Source organism: Bos grunniens, chromosome 2 (genome assembly GCF_055505025.1).
Source record: "Bos grunniens cultivar Pamir isolate PY7600 chromosome 2, Bosgru_T2T1.0, whole genome shotgun sequence".
In the NCBI taxonomy this organism is placed as follows: Eukaryota; Metazoa; Chordata; class Mammalia; order Artiodactyla; family Bovidae; genus Bos; species Bos grunniens.
Window position 1 is genome coordinate 70,619,105 of NC_141166.1, and position 23,305 is coordinate 70,642,409.

Consider the following 23,305-nt stretch of genomic DNA (forward strand, 5'->3'; position numbering starts at 1 on the left):
CTTTAATGGTGTTTGACCAGATGGAAAGACACCTTCTTCATCAATTATTTCCCACTCTGCTTTAGGAGTGAATATGTACTTCTGAGCAATATTTTATCGTATGACACCTGAACTACAGCTTCATGGGCATGAGAGTAGCAAAATGAAATTGAACCGCTCTAGCACCAAAGCCATAAGCAAGATGACAGATATTGATTGTGCCCTAAGATGTAATGTAGGCACCTAATGGGGCGTAGTAATGTACAATGAATCATTAGAATATTATTTTAAATTTTCCATTCACCTGGGGGATTGCTAACAGGGTATTTCACCTTCAAGTCACTCCCCTGCCTCCCCAGACTAGGACAGCACTTGATAAAGGTCATTTAGAATATGGTAGATGTTTAGCAGCTTTGGGAAAATTAGTGAATATTTCCTAGGTCCCAGGAATCAGACATTCATAATACTGAGAATTAGGAATCTTTCAAAATGTATGTGTGTGTGTGCTAAGTCACTTAAGTTGTGTCTCTTTGTGACCCAATGGACCGTAGTCTCCTAGGCTCCTCTGTCTATGTGATTCTTTAGGCAAGGACACTGGAGTGGGTTGCCATGCCCTTCTCCAGGGCATCTTCCCAACCCAGGGATTGATTCCATGTTTCTTATGTCAGGCAGGTTCTTTACAACTATCACCACCTGGGGAGCACTTCAAAATGTGTGTGTGTGTGTGTGTGTGTGTATACAGCTTTGCATTAATCCCTCAGTTGCTGCTGACTCTTTGGGACCCCACGGACTGTATCCTGCCAGGCTCCTCTGTCCATGAAATTCTCTAGGCAAGAATACTGGAGTGGGTAGCCATTCCCTTCTCTAGGAGATCTTCTCCATCTGGGGATCAAATCCAGGTTGATGCAGGGATCGAACTCCTGCATCGCAGGAAGATTCTTTACAGTCTGAACCAGTAGAGAAGCTATTTTTTTATTCAAAACACAAGGTTGAAGGATGTACCTGCAAGAACTGGAAATTAATAATCACAGCACGCTAAACTCTAAGCCTTAACTGAACATTCACCATTACTCCTGGGATAAGTGTTGTGGTTTAGTTGCTGAGTCATGTCCAACTCTTCGTAACCCCATGGACTGTAGCCTGCCAGGCTCCTCTGTCTATAGCATTTTCCAGGCAAGGATACTGGGGTGGGTTGCATTTCCTTCTCCAGGGGATCTTCCTGGTCCCCACGGGATAAGTGCTGCCCAGGTACTATTACCTTATTGTTGACAATAACCCTTTGAAGGAAATGCTATCATTGTCTTCATTTTAAGATATAAAATCTGAAGCAGATGGAAGTTAAAGAACCAGACTTAAATGTTTACGAAGTTCATAAACGGTAGAGCCAAGGTAAAACATATTTTTTAGATATATGTACAGACCTCCCACACTTAACTACTATATAATCCTGTGAAAAGAAATGTTAGGAGACCTGAAGTCATTCATTAGAAAGTTAAATGACTGATCATCTTGTAACCACAGCTCTTTCTATAAGCCAACTCCCTGGTCATAGTTATGGTGCGTATGAAAAATCTTTCCAATTCCCTGTATGTGGCCCTAAGTTACAAACCATTCATTATGGCCCTTTGCTGCCCTTATCCTTGCCCTAATATCCCTCCCTGTCAAATTACTTTCCTGGGGACTTGGATAATCCAAAGACCAAAAATGTTTCAGAGTAACTGTTTTTGTTTTGCTTTCGCTTTTCCTAGATCCTGGAGACCAATCAATATCCTATTTTTCTTTTGAGGTACTTGTTATCTGAATAAAACTGTGAGGCAAAGTGGGCAGGTCTTAGATCTTTAGTGTTAAGCTGTCAAGATTCAACTCTGGTTTCCATTTAGCAGAAAATTAGGAGACTCAAACCTTGCTTTCTCTTCTAGCGGAAAGTGTGCCGACCACGAGGGCCGCTTTCACCTTCCAGTTCTCTGTTCCCTGGCCTCATCTGGTCAGGCTCTGACCCGAGCAGGGAGAGTGGTAGCCTGTGCAGAGGGGTGGCCTCGTCTGGCTCACCCAGGACTTGCCTTCTTGACCTCACCTGCACACCCCTGTTTAAGGTTCTGCTCTGCTTCCTTGAGGGCCTAGCATCTCCCTGATTTGGAGTGGTTGTGGACCACTTTTTTTAATAGTGTCTTTAAAGTGACTTGTAAGGGTTTTTCTTTTTGCTTTGTGTTGAATTTTTTTTTTTTTTTTTTTGTCAAAGCAGTAGTGCTCGTCATGAAATTTAGAGACTAGAAAGAGGCAAAAAGAATAGTGCCATCAACCCATGAGGATACCACTCCAAAATAATCCATGAGATTATACTCAGAAAACGGTGGTGGGAATTCCCTGGGGTCCAGTGATTAAGAGTTTGCACTTCCACTGTAGGGGGTGAGGGTTCAGTCCCTGATCGGGGAACTAAGAGCCCACATGCTTTGTGGCATGGCCAAAAACTTTAAAAGAAAAAAAAAAAGGTAATATTTTTAGAAACTGTGATAAATAACACACAACAAAATTTTCCTTTTTAACTATTTTTAAGCATACAGTTCCGGAGAAGGCGATGGCACCCCACTCCAGTACTCTTGCCTGGAAAATCCCACGGATGGCAGAGCCTGGTAGGCTGCAGTCCATGGGGTCGCTAAGAGTTGGACATGACTGAGTGACTTCCTTTTCATCTAATTTGGTATATTGGTATGATTGTTTCAAATTGGCATTTTATCAGGGCTTTCAAAAACTTAACCCAAATAATTCAGTGGCGGGGAGTTGTGAATATGGCAGAGATAAACATTTTAATACCATGGAACTTTTGTTGCCATCAAAGTTCATCATACAGGCAAGTGTATATTACACTCCCACAAAATGTAAGCCTGATTTAGCCATTTTTTCCTAGGATGTGTTCAATAGGGTAATTAAAATATTTAGGAACTTGACCAGGGTTCCTCATGAATCCTTCAATTCTGTCAATGGAGTCAACAAATATTGACTAAGTGCCTACTGTATGTCACGTTTCTATTAGCATCTAGAAATCCAGCAATAACCAATGGATAGTTTCTGCTCTCATCTCTCCATTTTGAGTAGAAATAGACTAATTTATGCCATAACTGAAATTTTCAAAGGCTTAAAAACATAGACGAGTGTGCCTAATGGTCTCAAAAGTTTGGACAAAAGGAGAAGAGTTAGAAAACTCTTCCCAGAGCAGGTGACAAGAGATGAGTCAGAAATTCTGAGTGGGAGTTGACTCTTCAGAGAATACGGGATTGTATGAACACTGGCAGAAGTTTGACTGACAACAGAAAAGTTCCACAGTGATAGAGCATTATTATAGGAGACCTCATTTCAGGAAATTTATTTTGAATTATCAGCACAGGAACTGATCTGCAGGATGACAAGCTTTTATTCCATAAAGGCAGGAGATGTCAGATCTATCTTCACTTCTCCCCCAGAAGTCCTCTCTTTATCTGTTTTAACTACTTACAGCTTCCACCTAATTGCCTAAAATGATAAATATTGAGGCTCTCTTTCAGGAACACACACACACACACACACACACACACAAGTCCATCCTACTGTCTTAACCTGGCATGCTGACATTACTTAAATCCTCTGAGCATGCTTTTTTTTTTTTTTTGCATTTGTAATAAAGCACTAACCCTACATCCTTAAAAAAGGCTATTAGGATTATTAAATGAGGTGATATCTCTGAAGGACTAAACAAATTTCTTGAGCCATCATGGGTTGAGAGAGAGATTTGTTTCCTCCTTAAATCATTTCCTTTATCCTAGTTTATAGTTTACCACTCATCCTATTCTTAGACACTCCACTTTTATATATATGTTCATTCATGGTGCTAGAGGCCTCACATACTTCTATAAGAAATACTTTGTAATAGTAAAACTTGGTGAAAAGATTTTTGCTGTAATTAACCTATTGTCTCTCAGATCAACACCCACCATTCTATACCTGCTTGGTTATGCTGAGGCTGGGATTCAGCAAATCTTCTCTCCTTTGCCAGTCATTTCCATGTCAGACTCTGCCAAGGGCACTAAGAGGCCAGAAGGCTGGAGGAGAAATAAGAGACTCGCTTCCTCCGTTTTTGCTTATTGTCCCCTCAGGTGTCACTCTAACAACGACCCTTTGCTGTGATGGTAGCAGCTGGCTTCAGTTCTTCCCTTTCTTCAGCTCCTCTCAAGCCAGCTTCATTGGGCCCCTTCAGAGACAGGAGAAATGGTGGCAATCCATCTGCTTAGAAGTCTAGGTACCAGTTCTACAATGTTCCTTCTTTGAGTTTCTATTATAATTTAGTACCGCCAACTGAACAAAACCTCTTTCCTGCAGAGATTCAGATCTCAACTTCATGACTCCTTTCTCCAAGCTTCTTGCTTCTAATAACACCAAACCTTCCCCTATCTACCCTCTTGATCACAGAGGTGGTAGCTGTTTTCTGCAGGCATCAGTCTGGTAGAATTTAAGAGCTAGTCTTTGAAGGTTTCTTTAACCAGTGTCCTTATAAAAATTATCTTGTAAAAAATATCTATATGGTTTCTATTTTCACTGAATGATACTGATGCAAGGGATATCAAGATTAGTCCTGCCCAAACAGGGGAAGAACTTATCAAATGACAATATGAATTTTTGAAAGGAGAAAAGGTAAAACAAACAAACAAACAAACTGCATATCACACACACACATACACAGAGAGAGAGAGTTGGTATTTGCTTCTCAGCTAATAGGGAAACCACTAGAATGGTGACTCCATCTACTTCACCTAACAACCCTTAATATATCTTGACACCCAAGATGCTTATCCACTGATAATCATCCAGCTGCCAAATTACCTAATTCTTTTGAGTTGATCATTTCTGGCTTCATCTTTTAATGATCTATCACTGATGACATTCAACACCAACACCTGAGGCCAAGTCTATTCTTTTGGGATATTTTACAGAGAACAAAATCTCCCTTCACAGTTCCTTGTAAAAGAACATTCTGTATCTTAGTTATCAAACTGTGAGATGTCCAAAGTCATTATTTTATCATAGCTGGAGTTTTCTAAGAAATAAGTTTTTCATGGATGATATTTCCTAAGATGATGGGCAGTGAGTGAATAAGGAGAAGAAAGATTACATGTTTTAAAATGTTTACAAATGGTTTTCCAGAGCTAGAGCAATATTTACAGATATTTGTTCCCTTCAGATATAAAAGAAAACTTTAATCAACTGGAGTGGCAAACACAAAGGTAGATAAGATGAGTTGAATATAGTTGAATTCTTATAGGCACTCTTTAAAGAGTTCTGAATTAATGGACCTAGAGTAAAATAAGGATTCAATGCCTGTTCAAATACAAGCACTACAATGGTGTTATGCTAGTGGTGTGTTATGGAGCAACAAGAATGTATAGCAAAGATATATGCATAATAACCCGTGAAGAATTTGACACATCTATTTTTAAGTGTTTCTATAATTTCAACAATAAAAATAAAACTTTAAAAAATGAGATTAACTAATTATTATTCTCCCAAATTATCTGATTACCATTTGATCTAGAGCTTCACAAAAGCTCTGATAGAAAACTTCTCTACACAAAGTAGGCCATTTAGTTATAAAACTAACCCTCTCCAGTGACCAACATCACCTACCTGTGATTTACATGAGAAAACCCAAAGGGAAGGTTTTCCTTTTCATGACCCAAACCTTGAGCCACTCTACCGCTAGTTTTGAACATTTTGAAGGAAACCTGAACTACAGTTTCTCTATACCCATGATCTTTTTACCTTTCTTTTGCAAAAACTGGACAAGGTGCATCAATAAATGTCGATTCAACCAGAATATCACTGTTAGCTTCAGCTTCCCCAAAAGTCATGCCTATTATGCCATTCCATTTAAAAAGCCTCCAGCATTTTTTCATTCACTGTTGTCACAGAACTAGGCACGATGTGCTCAGTAGGCATGAGAGAATTCCTAAACTTTCTAGTGGGAATCTCTATGTGCTTAGTCGATCAGTCATCTCTGACTCTTTGCAACCCCTAGGACTGAAGCTTGCCAGGCTGCTCTGTCCATTGGGGTTCTCCAGGCAAGAATGCTGGAGTGGGTTGCCATGCCCTCCTCCAGGAGATCTTCCCAACCCAGGTGTTGAACTGGAGTCTCCTGCATGGCATGCAGATCCTTTATCAACTGAGCTACCAGGGAAGCCCTAGGAAGTCTCTCTACTAGAAACAAATAGCTTAAAAAAGAAGAGAAGTGAAAGGCAAAAGAGAAAAGGAAAGATATACCATTTCAATGCAAAGGTTCCAAAGAAAAGCAAGCAGACATAAGCAAATCTTCAGTGATCAATGCAAAGAAATAGAGGAAAACAATAGAATGGGAAAGACTAGAGGAGATCTCTTCAAGAAAATTAGAGATACCAAGGGAACATTCCATGCAAAGATGGGCTCAATAAAACACAGAAATAGTATGGACCTAACAGAAGCAGAAGATATTAAGAAGAGGTTGCAAGAATACACAGAAAAACTATACAAAAAGATCTTTATGACCCAGATAACCACGATGATGTGATCACTCACCTAGAGCCAGACATCCTGGAATGTGAAGTCAAGTGGGCCTTAGGAAGCATCACTATGAACAAAGCTATTGAAGGTAATGAAATTCCAGTTGAGCTCTTTCAAATCCTAAAATATGATGCTGTGAAAGTGCTGCACTAAATATGTCAGCAAATTTGGAAAACTCAGCGGTAGCCACAGGACTGGAAAAGGTCAGTTTTCATTCCAACCCCAAAGAAAGGCAATGCCAAAGAATGTTCAAACTACTGCACAATTGCACTCATCTCACATGCTACTAAAGTAATGCTCAAAATTCTCCAAACCAGGCTTTAATAGTACTTGAACCATTAACTTCCAGATTGTCAAGCTAGATTTTGAAAAGGCAACGAAACCAGAGATCAGATTGCCAACATCCGTTTGATCATTTAAAAAGCAAGAGAGTTCCAGAAAACACCTACTTCTGATTTATTGACTATGTGAAAGTCTTTGACTATGTGGATCACAGCAAACTGTGGAAAATTCTTCTAGAGATGAGAATACCAGATCACCCAACCTGTCTCTTGAGAAATCTGTATGCAGGTCAAGAAGCAACAGTTAGAATTGGACATGGAACAACAGACTGGTTCCAATTCCAGAGAGAAGTACATCAACGTTGTTTATTGTCACTCTGCTTATTTAACTTATATGCAGAGTACATCAAATGAAAATGATGTACTGGATGAAGCACAAGATGGAATCAAGATCACCAGGAGAAATAAAAATAACCTTAGATATGCAGATGACACTACCCTTATGGCAGAAAGCAAAGAAGAACTAAAGAGCCTCTTGATGAAAGTGAAAGAGGAGAATGAAAAAGCTGGCTTAAAACTCAACATTCAGAAAACTAAGATCATGGCATCTGGTCCCATCACTTCATGGCAAAGAGATGGGGGAAACAATGGAAACAGTAACAGACTTTATTTTGGGGGGCTCCAAAATCACTGCAGATGGTGACTGCAGCCATGAAATTAAAAGGCACTTGGTCCTTGGAAGAAAAGCTATGACCAACCTAGACAGCATATTAAAAAGCAGAGACATTATATATATATATATATATATATATATATATATATAGTAATGAGTGAATGCTCTAATCTTTTAAAGTCAGAATTAGCAAGAATGTCTTCTGCTGGTTTATTCCATTATGTTTCCCATTTTGATAAATCTCATCTTGTCTGATATAAGATATCTAAACTTGGTGAGAGATTTGGGCCAGTCCCTTATCTTTATAAGCTTCAATTTCCTTTTATTGATTCCTAAGAGCATAAAAGCAAGTAAGTCCTTCTCTTCCATCCCTGCCTATGTAATACCCTCTTCTGAGCAAACAACCATTCTGAATTCTGAGTCTTTCTTCTTTGAACTCTTGTATCTCCTTTGTTTTCCATATATTTCAGCATCCCTCACTTCCACTAACCACTGCCCTTTCCCTCTCTGCCCTCTGTCCATTTCTTGGATTCCAAAAAAAGCTGACTTTCTCTAGTTACCTCAGCAATTTCAAGCAGGCTGATACCATTTAGTTTCCTACCCTTCATGCAGGACCATTCTAGTCAGTATGTGCTGTTCTTTCAGCAGGTCTTTATTGTTTCCTCTTAGCTGCTGTGGCTGTATTCCCCAGATGGGTATGAATCTTTTCCCAGGTGTGATGTTCTGCCTGCACTAATAAGTGTATTATAGCAAAAGCCTCCTCCTATTTCCAACCCTCTCATTATTCAAAGGCCAGAAAATATTCTGCCCCTCTCTGTGCACTAAGTATCTCACATGGCATTCACCCCAGAGCACTTCTGCAGAAACCCACGTTCAAAATAACAGCATCATGTGACATCATCACATTGGCCAACATTTACTGAGTGCCCTTAATAGATCAATCACTGTGCCTCAGACATAAAACATCTCATTCAATCCTCATATTTCCATGTAATCTGTCCTCCTGCATCCCCATTTTACTGCTGAGATACAGGTCTAGAAACCAAATGACCTGCTAGAGACTAAATGACCTGGAAAACAGGAGCTGTCTACTCTCCCTTGTATTAGCAGTGTAACTATCTTACTATTCACCAGAACCTAGGCTCTGGAATATCAGGATCACATATGTATGACTCATGTCTGTATCCCCAGAGCTTAGCATGGCACCTGGGCACACAGTCAATGATCGATAAGCCTTTGTTAAGTAAAGATAACATATGTCCAAATAGAGGAAACTATTTCTCCCCCTCAAGTTGTAGTTTCAGTGGCCATACCCTAACACAAAGCCACATCCATGTGTGTTCAATGCTGCAGCTGTAACTGTGTATGCCAGTAACTGTATTTAACTAGATATTTTTAACATAGTTAATTGTCTTTGGAAGGCAACCAATTTTACCTTATATTTAAGACAGCTTCTATTAAATTTTATATGAAGAAAAGAATTTATTGAAATGTAAAGTATTTGTATCTAGGAATTCTAGAAAATGATCATGTGTATATAAACATTAAATGATGTTGGTCCAAAGGTTATTATTTTGCAGTTACCTGTGTGTGTGTGTGTGTGTGCTTACCACTGTGGCTACTGTTAGGCAATTATAAGAAAATAAGAGTACTTTGGTTAGTTGATCAATGCTAACCTAACTGTAATGGTTCATTTCACAGCCCCTTCTGGGGACTTTTAACATTTCATAAACATAGTCTGAACTTCTCCAGAGGCTCAGCTGTAAAGAATACACCAGAAGTGCAGGAGACATGGGTTAGATCCCTGGGTGGAGAAGATCCCTTGAAGGAGGATATGGCTACAGCCAAAGGGTCACAAAGAGTTGGACACAACTGAAGCGACAGGACACACACACAAATGTGGTTTAAAATGGCAAATTAGCTTTGGGAATAAAATTATATACTACATCACCATGTAAGAATAAAGAATTTCTGATATGATAGCTCCTATTAAATAAAAAATACACTGAATAAATAATTTATTAATTCCATGTTGATTCTCAGTCGTGTCTAACTCTTGTGGCACATTGACTATAGCCCACCAGGTTATTCTGTCCATGGAACTTTACAGGCAAGAATACTGGAGTAGGTTGTCATTTCTTACTCCAGGGGAGCTTCCTGACCCAGGGATCAAACTCTCATCTCTTTTACGCCTCCTGCATCGGCTTCACCTGATGAGCCTAATAATCTGAATAAGGTGAAAGGTAAAGTCACTCAGTCATGTCCGACTCTTTGCGACCCCACAGACTGTAGCCTACCAGGCTTTTCTGTCCATGAGATTTTCCAGGTAAGAGTACTGGAGTGGGTAGCCATTTCCTTCTCCAGAAGATCTTCCCAACCCAGAGATCGAACCCAGGTCTCCCGCACTGTAGGCAGACACTTTACCATCTGAGCCACCAGGGAAGTCTTCTGGATAAGAGTGCACAAACCAATTCATTTGTAACAAATATCCTTAACTTTTTATAATCAAGATAGAGATTAAAAATATATAACCCTATACAAAGTACCTGATAACTATTTAAAAGAAATATTAATTCTTCCTGATTCATGATCAAAATCTTACATTCATTCATTATTTTATATCCCTGAGACTTTTCAACTATTTTCCAAGAATGCTAGACACATTCAGGGGGAAAAAAAGCATCTGAATTAAAGACATCAGCCTGCTCATCAGTTCTTAGGAAAATCCTTTTTGTCTCATGAACACCCAATCTGAGAGCATTGACTAAATCTATCTTCAAGGCAATCTAATTAAATTCTAGAATTAAATATCTAAAAATTAATTCTTCCCAAACTTAACTAACATCCTTTGGTCTTATGATGTATTTTTTTTCTTCAGTGTGTAAAATCTTTTCAGCAAAATCAATAAAACTTTCCTAAGGAAATGCCATATTTGGTTTATTAGGTCCCATTTAGGTTGCCAATACAAATGAACCAGTTCTGCAAGCATGTAAGGAAAACGGTACTTTTTATGAACAGAAAAGACTTCTTTTCAACAAACTGAGGGTCAAGTTGGTGTTTTATACCTATAAATATAGGATATATATTCTTTAAAGGTTCAAATAAGTAGAGTCACTATGGATACTGATTTTTACCCAAAGATATTCACTGCAGGTTTAACTACAACAGTGAGAATGGTGCAGACTAAACGTTCACCATTCAAAGAACAGCAAAATGAATTACACAATGTCTAGACTTTAGAATAATATCCAGCAATTAATAACGATCTTTTCAAAGAATACATCATGAAGGAAAATGTGAAGCAGAAAAAAAGGTTATTTGTGATTTTTCACTCTTTCGTTACATTTTTTCCCCAAATTATAAAAAAACTGGACTTTTAAAAAGTAGTGTGTTTATGGTCCTCAGAAAAATGTTAACATAATTTTAAATGCAAATAATTATGTATGCAGAAGTCTATCAGGATAGTAGGTTTCTGGAAATTGCCTTTAACTAGTCTTCATATAAATCAGATGTAAGAAACAGGACAAAATGCTGTGTTCTTGAGCTTGCCAGGACATAGTAGACACCTGAAAATTGCTTAATATTATGGGTTGGAATTGATGCTTATTTTATATCCAGATTCTACTACATTTTCAAGCACTCACAGCTTGAAAAATTAATCAAAAATTTTAATTAAAATTAATCAAAATTAAAACTTACAAATAAATATGTCTTCCAAACTCTCATCTATAAAATTCAGTTCAACTAATGTCTATTAAATACCTTCTCACAGAAGTTTTCTGAGTTCCACATCTGTTCAGTTCAGCCACTCAGTAGTGTCCAACTCTTTGTGACCCCATGGACTGCAGCATGCCAGCCTTACCTGTCCATCACCATCTCAAGGAGTTCACTCAAACTCATGTCCATCAAGTCGGTGATGCCATCCAGCTATCTCATCCTCTGTCGTCCCCTTTTCCTCCTGCCCCCAATCCCTCCCAGCATCAGAGTCTTTTCCAATGAGTCAACTCTTTGCATGAGGTGACCAAAGTACTGGAGTTTCAGCTTTAGCATCATTCCTTCCAAAGAACACCCAGGGCTGATCTCCTTCAGAATGGACTGGTTGGATCTCCTTGCAGTCCAAGGGACTCTCAAGAGTCTTCTCCAACACCACAGTTCAAAAGCATCAATTCTTCAGCACTCAGTTTTCTTCACAGTCCAACTCTCACATCCATACATGACAACTGAAAACCCATAGCTTTGACTAGACAGATCTTTGTTGGCAAATTAATGTCTCTGGTTTTTAATATGCTGTCTAGGTTGGTCATAACTTTTCTTCCAAGGAGAAAGCATCTTTTAATTTCAGGGCTGCGGTCACCATCTGCTGTGATTTTGGAGACCAAAAAAATAAAGTCTGTCTCTGTTTCCACTGTTTCCCCATCTATTTGCCATGAAGTGGTGGGACCGGATGCCATGATCTTCGTTTTCTGAATGTTGAGTTTTAAGCCAACTTTTTCACTGTCTTCTTTCAGTTTCATGAAGAGGTTCTTTAGCTCTTCTTTGCTTTCTGCCATAAGGGTGGTGTCATCTGCATATCTGAGGTTATTGATATTTCTCCCAGAAATCTGATTCCATCTTGTGCTTCATCCAGTCCAGCATTTCACTTGATGTACTCTGCATATAAGTTAACCAGCCCACATTTACACCATTGATTAACTAAGGCTTAGAATTTTTAAGTATTTTGCCTGAGATTGCACTGTTAGAAAAGAAAAACAATGAATCAAACCTGGATATTAAAGTTTCCAATCCAAGACTTTTCCCAATACTCTATAGAACTGTTACTCCTCAGCGCCCTTCCCTTCTTCCCTCTCACTTCTCCAGTTGGCCAGATTCTATCAGTTCTTTAACTCTTGCCTCCTCCGCAAAGCTGTTCTTGGCTGTGCCCAAATCACAGTGGTGTTTTTCTGAATGTCTGTCAAGTCTCCTCGAATTCACTATGGCCTTGAAGCTCTTGGAAGCGAGCACCTTCTCAAGGAAACCTCCTTTAAGAGGTTTTATTCTCCCTCTCCCTTCCCTCAAGCTTTTATTTTCTGCAAAACTGTTTTAGTTTCTGCAAAACTGGAAAGAGCCCTGTGCAGTTATGAAGGCAAGAAAGAGTAGGACAAAGCTCATCCACAGGAGGAAGCTCATTTTGCAAGAAGTGTGCAAAAACAGAGAGCGAATGTGGAGAGTTTACTGAATGCAGAATGGGGCCATGAGAGCAGGCGATTCTCTGAGCAGGAAGTGGCCAGAGGTTGAGAAACTAACCTTCCAGAAAACACATGTCCTGAAATGCTATTGCTGCAATAGAGACCATTCAGAAGGCATTCACTGATAATCATTTTCTGGTGGAGAAGTCATGGTGATTTTATAAAAAAATAAAACTCTAGTAGATAGTTATAGTGTAGTAATAACATTTATTGAACTTTCACTGTGTTCAGATGTTTGTTAAGGATTTTACATGCATTATTTCTTTCAATCCTGACAACGGGTGATTTTACATTTGAGAGAAATAAGGCTTTAAAGGGTTAATAAAACTTGTTCAAGGATACTGCAAATAAATGCTGGAGCTTATTCAGAACCAGGTTTATGTGCCCTTATGAGCCTGTATATTTTACTGCACAAATTGTTGCTTTAAAAATAATCATTTGCTGTGTATGGTCTGTGGTGTTTCTATCTCCAGGAGCTTGTCCAACAAACCTATGTGCGCCCAAATTCAGATAATTGTTCCCAAACCAAGGTGGAGGTGGGGGGGAAGACAGTTCTCTTGCCAGGCCACTGACTGAATGAGAAGCTAAAATGTACTGTTTCTGAGCACTGTGATAATGAGATGTACTCCTCAGTCACTCAGTCGTGTCCAACTCTTTGTGACCCCATGGATGGTAGTCCACCAGGCTCCTCTGTCCATGGGATTTCCCAGGCAAGAATACTGGAGTAGGTTTCCGTGCCCTCCTCCAGGGGATCTTCCTGACCCGACCCAGGGATCAAACTCACGTCTCCTGCATTGGCAGGTGGATTCATTACAACTGAGCCATCTGGGAAGCCCAGTAATGAGATACACGTTCATATAGGGATTAGTTGCTATGCCCCACTCCTGGGAATTGATGGTATTTGGGAGAAAAGAATTTCATTTTCCCTTTAAGAGTACTTGGTATTAACAAGGATTGGATGCCAGGACACAAGCTACAGTGAATGCAGCCCTCTCTGCTCCTCTGGATATGATCAGGAAGCTTCTGTCATTTGCCTTCTGACCACAGCTGTTAGACACAGCAGAACTTGTCCCACAGGCTATGCAGCTATTAGCAGGTCCCCAGGGAGACTATCTCAGTGTTTAATATTGGTTGTATTTCTTCCTGGAGAGAAGAATGCAATGGATGTCCGAAAAATAAAAGTGTGGGAAACAAAGATACAGCAGGGACGTTATGAATACATCAGGGACCTGGGCATGGATGACATTTCACAAAGCCGTCTAAGGGAATTTTGGACTCTGGTCAAACATTTCAAGCAGCTTCTGATCACACTTTATTTTGAAAACACATTCAAATAGGATGGAAATATTCACATGTAACCCAAAAAGTGTCTGAAGGAACAAATGTTCCAAATGTTCTCACTGGCAGACGTCTTCAAAGAACTAAGAAAAATCTGGGACTGAGTTAATGTGTTAGATGATACAAAATTAGTTAGCATGATCGATAAGTGTTTTATATGTCTACCATGATTTACCATCTGCTAAACCTGCCTTGACAAAGAGCACAAGGCTATGGTTCCAGACATGGAGGTATGTGGATCAGAGCTGGACTGAGCTTCAGGAAGGATCTGCTTAATGAAACAATGTTGCAGAGGCTCCTTTAGTCCTGCAGATGCCACTAGGTGGCTGTTTTTCAAACTGTGCTCTGCAGGGCAGTGTCCCCTTGGGATTTCTGGGCCAAATCAGTGTTCTATGGTTATATAAATTTAGCAAACACTATAAACTATGCCCTTACCTTAGAGATTGTGTGTGTATGAGTGTGTGTGTGCTCAGCCATGTCCGACTCTTTGTGACCCCACAGACTGCAGCCCACCAGGCTCCTCTGTTCATGGGATTTTCCAGGCAAGAAAAATGGAATGGGTTGTCACTTCCTCCTCCAGGAGATTTTCCTGACCCAGAGATAGAATGTGAGTTTCCTGTGTCCTGCGTTGGGAGGTGGATTCTTTACCATTGAGCCATTAAGACCCCTTATAGATTATACAATGTAAATTAAAGGTTTATTAAGAGCTATAGTAGAGGAGGGAGGGATGTTCAAGACAGAGGGGGCATAGGTATACCTATGACTGATTCATGTTGATGTTTGGCAGAAACCAACTCAATACTGTAAAGCAATTATCTTTCAATTAAAAATAAATAAATTTAATTTTTTTTTTGTAGAAAGAGCGATGGTGGCTCAGTAGGTAAAGAATCTGCCTGCAATGCAGGAGATGCAGGTTCAATCCCTGTGTCAGAAAGATCTCCTGGAGAAGGAAATGGCAACTCCCTCTAATATCCTTGCCTGGGAAATCCCATGGATAGAGGAGCCTGGTGGGCTACAGTCCATGGGATCACAGCGACGTACTGACTATATCATCAACACATGAAAATTCTATAATTAAGAAATTATAGATTGCACCCTAATTTTTTTCTGGCCCCACTGTGTGACTTGTAGGATCTTAGTTCCCCAACCAGTGATTGAACCTTGGCCCTCTTCAGTGAAAGTGTGAGTCCTAACTACTGATCACTAAGGAATTCCTTTAATTCAATACCTATCTTTTGATCACAGGTCTCTTTTTCATACACTACTATTACTATTATTAGTTTTAGTAGTAATAAAAGTGAAAAATACTGAGTACCTGTTCTATGTTAGGCATTGGTTGGAAGTGAAATAAATGTGTAAACTCATTTATTCCTCATGTCAGTCAACATGTATTAATAGTAGTCATTGCCACTACCATCATTTTACAGATAAGGAAACTGGGGCACAGAGAAATTGACCCAAGATCACATAACAGCTCTGTGGTGGAGCCTGGCTGAAAATCCAGGTGGTCCCAAACTCTGCTCCGTCACTTCACCATCAAGCCAAAGTTACTCAGCCAATGTCAACAAATGAGATACAGTTCAGCTGAGACATATTGATGACTAAATCTGTAAAATATAATAAAAATTTAAAGCCATGTTTTCAGCCATTCCAAAATTTGAGGACCTGAAATGATGTTTGAATACTATTTGTGTATAACATTTTGAATTCAGTAATTATTACCTCAGTAAATGATTTAATGGGGATAATACCTCGAATCTTCCTTTGGAATAACCCTAATTGGTCTATAATTTATTTATAAGAATAAGGCTGTCCTTTTTTCTAGTGTATAGAAATCATTTCTTGTTATTTCTTTAATGCTTTACTTTCATGATTTCTCACTAATCTAGAAGTTACATATGGTTGCTGTTGTTATCACTTTTTCTTATTAGATACTGACTTTTTTTTAAATGTTAGTTTTCAAGATTTCTAACTCTTGAGTTATTTATATCTTATATTTTGATGTTTAAAATCAGTCTAAGTCTCAGGAAATTTCATAATAACTATTGTTTGTTTAACAAATTTTTATTTCCAATAAATATAATTGGACCTAACTAGTTTCAGTTGGTTTATTTAAGAAACTGTGGGTCTTGAACACGTAAAAGTCACATTTTAAAAAGTTCTGGAATTGAATAATGGTGATGTTACACAGAACTGTGAATACACTTAATGCCACTGAATTATAAACTAAAAAGTGATGAAAATGTTTTAAAAAGATGTGTTTAAAAAATAAATGAATGCTGAAAAGAAAAAATAAAAGTCACATTTTATAAAATTTAAATTTTTTTCATTATTAAATAAAATTAAACATAATAGCTCAACAACCAGAAAACCAATTTTGTGAAACTATAAAGATCCTCATCTCCCAGGAGAACTTTATATTTACTGGACTTAATTTTTACTTGACATTTGCTTTCTCACCAAAAAGGAATTTTTTTTTTTTAATTAAAGCTGAAGCTATCATATTTATAAGAAAAACAAATAATTCAGCATGAAAAAAGCTGACCTGAATAATTAGACAACATGAGGATTGTCTCAAATTTCTACTTCTGTGCTTTGATATACCTTTTCTTTAATACTTAAGACATATTTGCATAGAAAGTTACTAAACAAATTGCCACAAATTGCACTAGCACCTAGTCCCAAGACAATAAAATATTTGAAACGTAAGTGGGGTCAAGGACAAAATATTAATCAATATTGTCCTGTATGGTTTTCTATAAAATATCGTTTTTTTTTTTTACAATATTATTAGGTGGAGCTCAAGAAACTATTAATAGTTGTAAGAGCACACCATTATCACTAAATCCAAAGCATTTTTAAATTTTGGTTTCAAAAAGTAAATTTTTGCTTCAAAAAATTAAAATTAGAACTATCATGCTGTTGCTGCTGCTAAATCGAGTCAGTCCTGTCCGACTCTGTGCGATCCCATAGATGGCAGCCCACCAGGTTCCCCTGTCCCTGGGATTCTCCAGGCAAGAACACTGGAGTGGGTTGCCATTTCCTTCTCCAATGCATGAAAGTGAAAAGTGAAAGTGAAGTCGCTCAGTCGTGTCCGACTCTTAGCGACCCCATGGACTGCAGCCCACCAGGCTCCTCCATCCATGGGATTTTCCAGGCAAGAGTACTGGAGTGGGGTGCCATTAGCAATTGCACTTCTGGGTATATATGCAAAGAAAATGAAATTAGTCCTCAAAGATATAGCTTCACTGTCACGTTCACCGCAACATTATTTACAATATGGAAACAGCTTGAGCATTTTTCAACAGATAAATAGATTAAAAAGCTGTAGTTTATATGTACAACAGAGTATTATTCAATCACAAAAAGGAAGGAAATCCTGCTATTTGTGAAACATGGGTGAAACTGAAGGACATTATGCTAAGTGATAAAGTCAGACTCTTTGGCGACCCCGTGGAGTATAGCCCTCCAGGCTCCTCTGTCCATGGAATTCTCCAGAAAGAATACTGGAGTGGGTTACCATTCCTTTCTCCAGGGGTTCTTCCCACCCCAGGGATGAAACAGGGTCTCCTGCATTGCAGGCAGATTCTTTACTCTCTCGCCACCAGGGAAGCCCATACACCAAACAGAAAAGACAAATGCTATGATCTCGCTTATACTTGAAATCTACAAATTTCAGACTCATAGAACCAGATGGTTTGCCAAGGGCTGGGGGTTGGCAGGGGTGAGAAAACAGCAAGGTGTTGGTCAAAGGGTAAATATTTCTAGTGATAGATACATAAATTCTATGGATCTAAGTTGCGTGAGTGCGTGCTAAGTCACTTGAGTGCGACCCCATAGACTGTAGCCCTCCAGGCTCCTCTGTTTATGGGGATTCTCCAGGCAAGAATACAGGAGTGGGTTGAATGCCTGCCTCCAGGGCATCTTCCCAACCCAGGGATCCAGCCCAGTCTCCCGCGTTGCAAGTGGATTCTTTACCTTCTGATCTACCAGGGAGGCCTCAAACTGGTAATAATAGTTAATAATACCACATAGATAATTGGGTAAAAAATCGGCCTGCAATGCAGGAGTCTGCCTGCAATGCAGGAGGCCTGGGTTTGATCCCTGGGTTGGCAAGATCCCCTGGAGAAGGAAATGGGAACCCACTTCAGTACTCTTGCCTGGAAAATCTCATGAACAAAGGAGCCTGGCGCGATACAGTCCATGAGATCACAGCAGTCAGACACGACTTAGCAACTAAACCACAACCATTGTGTACTTGAAATTTGCTAAGAAAGTAGATCTTGTATTCTCACCACAAAATATTGCAAAAAGGTAACCATGTGAGTGGTAGATTTATTAACTTGTCATTTAATTGTGGTAATCATTTTTATAATATATGTATATAAAACATAATGTATACTGTTAAAATATCATATAGTACAATCTAAAATATCAATCTAAAATATTATATAGTGTAATCTAAATACGTTTTTTAAATGCAATTTTTATTTGTCTGTCATACCTCAGTAAAGCTAAGAAAAAAAGTGGCTTTACTCCTCTCACATTTTTGACCACCAGAATAAATTTAGTCATATATTGCAAAAATCATATAAAATTACATTATTTACTGACAAAACTTATGGATTCAAAACAATAACTCAGCTTTGAAAAACTGAAGTGGGGAAAACTCATCAAAAATGCTTAATAAGAATTTTATTGGTCTCCTGAATGAGAATTTTTAATACTGGTAGAACAGTATCTATGTGTGCTTGAATAAAATTTTCATCATTATTTTAAAATAGCTGATATTAAAAAAAAATCAACAAAAATCCATATGCATGCATTATCACAAGTATTTTCAACATTATATTTTCACTTGGAAGAAAAGAACAAATCAAAATCATTAGAACTAGAGAAACAAGTCCCTTGATGTATAATTTAAAGAAATTAAATTTTGGTCAATGGCAAGAAAAAGAGTTGTAGCCAAATGGAGAAAGTAGTGATACACATACTCCTGATATCGGATCCCATCTACTTGTGATGATAAGGAACTGAAAGAGATCATCATTAAACAGTCTTCCTCAAAAATCACTAGCAGCTATTTCAAACATAAATACCTGATATAAAGCATTATGTTCTTGAAAGGAAATTTATTAAGTTAATACATTTCATGTGAATATTTATACAAATTCAATATTTAATATTCTACCTAAAGCTTCATATTTTATTTTTCTTATAATCTGAAAAAAGGTAATTTCTTTCAATAAGCTGCATCTGAATATCCATAAATGTTATGAAAAATATTGGAATGTCATGTACAATGCTGTGTTCTATTAATACCACACACAATAAAAGATGTGTTTTTGGAAACCCTCACCTAGTCATTCGGATGTACCCAGAATGCTTAGCCATGATCACTTCAGGTTCCGGAATACTTTAACATGGATAAAAACCAACCTATTAATATCAAGATCCTGTTTCTTTTGTGCCTAACCTTGTGAGTAAATGTCACCCTAATGGATCTTCCAGGCAGTTCAAAGCTCTCTCAAATGGTATCAGAGAGTACAAGCAACCTTTTTAATTTCGAGTGTGTTGTGTGAGTAAGGTAGGATGGGAGAGGCGGGGTGTACCCTAGCCCCAATCCTTCTTCTGTACGCAATGGCATTTAACTCTCATCTCAGGTATGCATCCCACTTCTAACCAAAAATAGTCATGCTTTTCTGTGCTGATAGACCAGATAATCTTGGATTATCAGAATCACCAAATCAGTGAAACATGTGGGATATTGAGATTCAAGTATAGATATGGGCAACAGCAACAAAAATACAGCAAGGGAGAAGAAAAGAAGGAAAGCTGGGAGACAACTAAAGGGAAGAAGAAAGAGAAATGCCCATCATTCTAGAAAATATGTCACAACAACCACAATAATGCAAGCTCCTTCAGATTAAAGTTATAATTTCAATTCCATACGGTGACCAGCTGTGCCTCTCAGTATCCATCAATGTATCATTCAAATTTACTATCTTACTCTACAGAACTTTGCCTAAAAGAATTCCACCTTATTCCTCTATTTTCTCTACTCAGATTAAGGTATAAAAAGTGATTTGCTTTGTTATGGACTTTTTTTAACCTCTGCAACCCTTTCTTCAAACAAAATCTTAGGAGGAGCTCAATGAATAAAACAGAAAAATCACATACTCCTCTGTGTTGAAGCCAGCAGGGAACTCCATGAAATGCTTGTAATGAAAGCATAGAATTTTTAGCTATATTGTTTTGTAATCAACCTATATTATGTTCCATTTTTATTTGAGAGTTCTCTGTGTAAACAGCAGTGCCTCTCAAATTCTAATGAGCATTGTATGAATCACCTAGGGGTCTTGTTGAAATACAGATTCTGATTCAAGAGATCTGGAGAGGAATCAGAGGGTCTTTATTTCTAACAAGCTCTCAGATTTTGCCATTGCTGCTGGATCTTGGACCACAGGCTGTACAGTAAGGTCCCATGTTACTAGCTGTAGGCTAAACCTGGGGCAGAAAAAAGAAAGTACAAATATTCACTACCTGCCATTAAAGATCTTAAAACTAAAAGTAATCTATAGGAACTGATTATTGACCAATAAAGCTTACCGCCTAACTTCCCCACTCAGAACTTGGCCATGTCAGGAACATCCTCAGGATCTCTACACCTCAGTTTTCTTCCATATTCGGATTTATTTTGGTTCCATGAGTCTAAAGGCAAAGTATATAAATCAAACTGAAAGTACAGAGTGGGTTGAGAGATCCCAGGAGAGTCAGAGTAGTTGGGGACACTTCAAGTTAGATCCAGGCTCTGAGCTGGGATCAGGCATCAGGCAAGTTCATAGCCTTGGCATGGCATTATTGGAGACTATGGGCTCCAATGCTGAAGTCACTCATTTGAGTTCTGCAGTACCATGCCCCTCATGGTATTTGCCCTGGATGAAAGGAATGAGAAAGAACAACAGTCTGATAGTGACACAAATGATTCAGATACACAAGTCTCCAGGGACTAGGCGGATAAGGTAATGAGTGACACCGTCCCCAGGCCAACAGGGTCTAATGTCACAGGAGTGTGACAAAATCAAGGTGCTGCTACAGGGATCCAGACAATTTTGCAATATAGAAATACAGATATGTTGCTTGCCAGAAGTAGATATTCAGATTTTTTGACAAAGTAGAAATACTAATTGTTTATGAGAATCTTCTTTAAAATATGGTGTGTGCTGGGTAACGGAACCTGTGTGAGGGTCTCTAGTTTATAATCTTCCAAAGAAGAACTGGATTCCATGTGCAGCCATCATGGCTTCCAAAGAAATCTAAGATCCCCCAAGAATGAAAATCCCCTTTCTTTAATAATCAAAAAGAAATTATTATTAATACATAGCAACCTGAAATAATGTTAGTTTTTTTTTTCTTTTCTTTTTCTTTTGAAAGTTCTTGCTCACTGCAAGGTCCTTGTAATAAACGATAGGCTAAAAGTACTTGAAATGTAAACTGTTCTGTTCTGTCAGAAGCTGCCTATTGTCTGAGGGCTGTACATGGTTACTGATTAGCGTCTTGCTGTTTTAAGGGGAAAAAAGTTCAGTGATTCTGCTATTTATGAAGTGTTCATGGCACTTATTTTAAAGTAGTATCCAGATGCTGGATAGACTCATTGCATATTTCAAACATGTCCAAATGATACAGGAAGGAAATATAAACAGAGGCCCACTGAGGTCTCTCTTTTTTTAACAGAAATGAACTTGCCTTCTCTCTTATCTTCTATCCTCCCATCAGATTCAACACATTGAAGAATGGTTCAGGAAAAAAAAAGAAAAAACAAGCAAACCAACTGACCCAATCAAAAGGTCTTAATATCTTCCAGTTAAAGATCTTTAGATTTAGACAAGGTCTGGCAATAACAAAATATTCAGTCAACTTAGCTATCATTTCATATAAACCATTTATCCAACTCTTGTGTCATGTTTATGAAAAAAATGAAAAAAAACTAGTAAAATACATTGCTTGTTACATTGACTTATAAGCACAATAATTTGTTTAACTAACTTGTTTTCACTTACTAAGTTCCCAGAGTGAATGGAGAGAGTTAACCTTGCTTGGCCGTAGATTTATGCTTGTGGAGTTTGCTGACTCAAGGAGTGAACCTGGTGACTGAAGTTATGAGATTCAAGATCCAGGATACTAAGCACAAGGTTTGTTTTTCCAGATCTTCAAACCAAAGTCAACAATATGCTTTCCAGTAATCATAAAAGTATGAAATATGCAGTGGATAACAGGTAATCTCTGACAAAATATAACTGAACAGTCCCTTGTTTGAAACATTTAAATAAGAAAAGAAATAGCAATAAACAAGACTCTTACCAAAACAAAATAGTTCACTAATATCACTCTTGGCTGTTTTGCACTCCTTTCTTGGCATCAGGTCCACCCACTAATCTGTTTAGACATGACAGCAGATGCATGCAAACCCAGCCCAGATCTGCTGACCCCCAGCCCTGAACTGCCCCACCAAACTTCACTGATGTAAAGTAATAAATGATTGTTTCAAGTCACAGAGTTTTGAGGTAGTCACACAGCAATAGATTACTGATATGTTTGGCTTTCATAATTTTCATTTCTAAGATGGAATTCACAGAGCTTATAAATCATATAAATCTATCTTTGCTGTATTTTTTAAGCAGATAAAAATAGACTCAGTTAAATCCATAGCTTATAGTGAAAAGCCTATTTTGAAAGGCCTGTTTGGTTTTTTTTTTTTTTAAGTAGCATTCTATAAGAAACAGGGAAAAAAGTTAAACAAACTGAATTAAACAGCAGATATATGTTTAGATCTTAGCAAGAAAAAGAGATATATTCAGAATTTTCTGTAAAATATGATCCCCTCTGAACATGCTGCATACACATTAAACCAATATTGTTCTAGTTATCAGCACTTATTTATCAGCTGTGCACAATAGCTGCAGTGGATTTCAACAGCTGCTCGAGGTTTACCGTTTGGTTCCATGTATTTTTCATCAGCACCCTTCTGAAGCATCCATTATACATTATACATGCTCCGTGCTTCCACTGCCTTAGATTCAGCAGAGAAATAGTGCCTCAAATAGGCCTTGAATGCGGTTCCAAGAAAGTTGAATATGTTAGAAATTTGCTAACAAGTTGTGTTTTTTTGTTTTTTGCTTAGGTATGTTCTACCATTTCCATTTGCTTTATCAATATATGTTTGCATTTAATTCCTAAGAGTGTTAGAA